The sequence below is a fragment of the Muscardinus avellanarius genome (genome assembly GCF_963383645.1).
Source record: "Muscardinus avellanarius genome assembly, chromosome: 1".
Classification (NCBI taxonomy): Eukaryota; Metazoa; Chordata; class Mammalia; order Rodentia; family Gliridae; genus Muscardinus; species Muscardinus avellanarius.
In genome coordinates this window covers 206,558,299-206,561,182 of record NC_137786.1, presented here as the reverse complement: position 1 = coordinate 206,561,182, position 2,884 = coordinate 206,558,299, and the positions used below count along the sequence as shown (strand labels likewise).

Below are 2,884 nucleotides of genomic sequence, written 5' to 3'. Positions count from 1 at the left end.
TGGGCACTGTGGCACACACTTGTAATCTCAGTACTTGGGAGGCTGAGCCAGGAGGATGGCAGTTTTCTTAAAATACATTATTAGTTTTATTAGCAGTAAAAGGACATATCTGTCTTTCCCAAACCACTTGCTTCTATTATTCCGCTATCCTCAATGGGCCTTTGAGAGCTTATATAAACTGAAATAAGGGCCCAGACTTGCAAAGGAGACTTACTGATTGGGGAAAACTTTTAGGTTTCACGTGTTGCTGGTAACTGGAGTTGCTGACCCTGTCCATGGAGAGTTTTAGTTCAAGATGCTTTTTGTACTTTAATATGGAAACTCATAAGCCCATCATTTCTAACAATCAAATAAGGTCTTTGTTTAATGCATTGGCAAACAGGTGCAGAAATTTTAAGAGATTAGTTTAAGGAAATTTAGAAAGTGAATAAGGAGGGGCATTGAAACTAGGGTTTCTGGTTTCTACCCCAATAGGATTTCTACTTCACCCCTTTGGCATTTGAATCCTACTTAATCATTCAGTAATTGCACTTATGATTCATGCCCTTTGAATCATGAACAGATCCTTTTGTTCTCTTTTAGTCATGAAAAGGTGAAATTTGAGATCTGCCTCTGATGTGTGGCATCATCCTCTCACGCAATGAAGGGCATGCTTTATTTATTCTTCTTAAAAAATAAAATTCCAATTTTTAAAGATACCACTGCAATTGTACCCTCTGTAAGACACCCACATGATACAGGAGTTTATTATTAAAAGGATACTTTTTCTAAAAGAAAACTACTTAAACAAGTTTCTGTATAGACCAAATCTTTTAAAATGAACTCTGAACAACTGTTTAAATGCTATGTCATACAAAATTTTGTTGTATTAAGTGATGATCCCTTGGACACATCTAATATTGCAAATATTTTCTTTGAACCATATATGTTGTAGTAAAGTTGTAAAAATGTGGGGTTTTCATTATTTATTTATTTGTTTATTTATTTATTTTTGTGATACTGGGGATGGAAGCCAGGGGCATTCTACCTCTGAGCTACCCCTCAGCCCTATTTTATTTTATTTTTTTATATTAAACAGTCTTGCTAGATTGATGAAAGTTTGCTAAGTTGCTGAGGCTGTCCTGGAACCTGTGCTCCTCCTGTCTCAGTTTCCCATACTTGGTAAAAATGTGTTTTTCAAAGTTAGTTGTCATTCTCACATCTTACTCCAAAATAAATTCCAAATGTCTTTAAGACTTAAATAAAGAAATTAGCTCTGCTGGCGGGATCTGAGGGCGCCATGTCGCACAGGAAGTTCTCTGCTTCCAGACATGGGTCCTTGGGCTTCTTGCCCTGGAAGCGCAGCAGCCAGCACTGTGGGAAGGTGAAGAACTTCCTTAAGGATGACCCTTCCAAACTGGTACACCTCACAGCCTTTCTGGGCTACAAGGCTGGCATGACCCACATCGTACGGGAAGTCGACAGGCCAGGATCCAAGGTAAACAAGAAGGAAGTAGTGGAGGCCGTGACCATCGTGGAAACGCCGCCCATGGTGGTCGTGGGCATTGTGGGCTATGTGGACCTTCATAACCCAGGCCTCTGGACCTTCAAAACCGGGCCTCCGGACCTTCAAAACCATCTTTGCTGAGCACATCAGTGATGAGTGCAAGAGGCGCTTCTATAAGAACTGGCATAAGTCTAAGAAGAGGGCCTTCACCAAGTACTGAAAGAAGGGACAGGATGACATGGGCAAGAGGCAGCTGGAGAAGGACTTCAGCAGCATGAAGAAGTACTGCCAGGTCGTCCGCATCATCGCCCACACCCAGATGCTCCTGCTTCCTCTCCGTCAGAAGAAGGCCCACCTGATGGAGATCCAGGTGAATGGGGGCACCATGGCTGAGAAATTGGACTGGGCCCAGGAGAGGCTGGAGCAGCAGGTTCCTGTGAACCAGGTGTTTGGGCAGGATGAGATGATCGATGTCATCAGGGTGACCAAGGGCAAAGGCTACAAAGGGGTACCAGTCACTGGCACACCTAGAAGCTTCCCCGCAAGACCCATCGAGGTGCAAGGTTGCCTGTATTGGAGCATGGCATCCTGCCTGCGTGGCTTTCTCTGTGGCCAGGGCTGGGCAGAAAGGCTACCATCACCGCACGGAGATCAACAAAAAGATCTACAAGATTGGTCAGGGCTACCTCATCAAGGACAGCAAGCTGATCAAGAACAACGCCTCCACCGATTACGACCTGTCTGACAAGAGCATCAACCCCCTGGGTGGCTTTGTCCACTATGGTGAAGTGACCAACGACTTTGTCATACTGAAGGGCTGTGTGGTGGGAACCAAGAAACGGGTCCTCACCTTCCGCAAGTCCTTGCTGGTACAGACCAAGCGCCAGGCTCTGGAGAAGATCGACCTGAAGTTCATTGATACCACCTCCAAGTTTGGCCATGGTCGCTTCCAGACCATGGAGGAGAAGAAGGTGTTTATGGGACCACTCAAAAAAGACCGATTGCCAAGGAAGAAGGAGCCTGATGCCAGGAAGACATTGTGCAGCTGGTGGGATCTCAATAAAACTTTTTCCAGTGGGAAAAAAAGAAAGTACATTATGAAAATATAGGTGCTAATATTATCTATCTAGAGTGTAGAAGGACTTTCTAATAATAAAAAAGAAAAATTATAAAGAAAAATATTAATCTGACTTCATACAAGTCACAAATGTTTAGGTATTGTAACATATCATTAAGGCAAATGACAGAGTGAGAAAAATATTTCTACCATATGTGACAAAGGGTTAAGATCGTCACTCTTTTTTTGTGTGTTTGTGTGGTCCTGGGGGTTGAACCCAGGGGCATTCTACCTCTGAGCTGAGCCTCCAGACCTATTTTTTTACTCTATTTTGAAACAAG

General features: G+C 43.4%; 1 pseudogene across 1 annotated transcript; it reads left to right on the top strand.

Moving 5' to 3' along the window:
- Positions 1 to 1,279: 1,279 nt before the first annotated feature.
- On the top strand, positions 1,280 to 2,510 carry LOC308273164 (large ribosomal subunit protein uL3-like; annotated as a pseudogene). The gene has a single exon. The product of its transcript is annotated as a large ribosomal subunit protein uL3-like (transcript).
- The last annotated feature ends 374 nt before the right edge of the window (positions 2,511 to 2,884 follow it).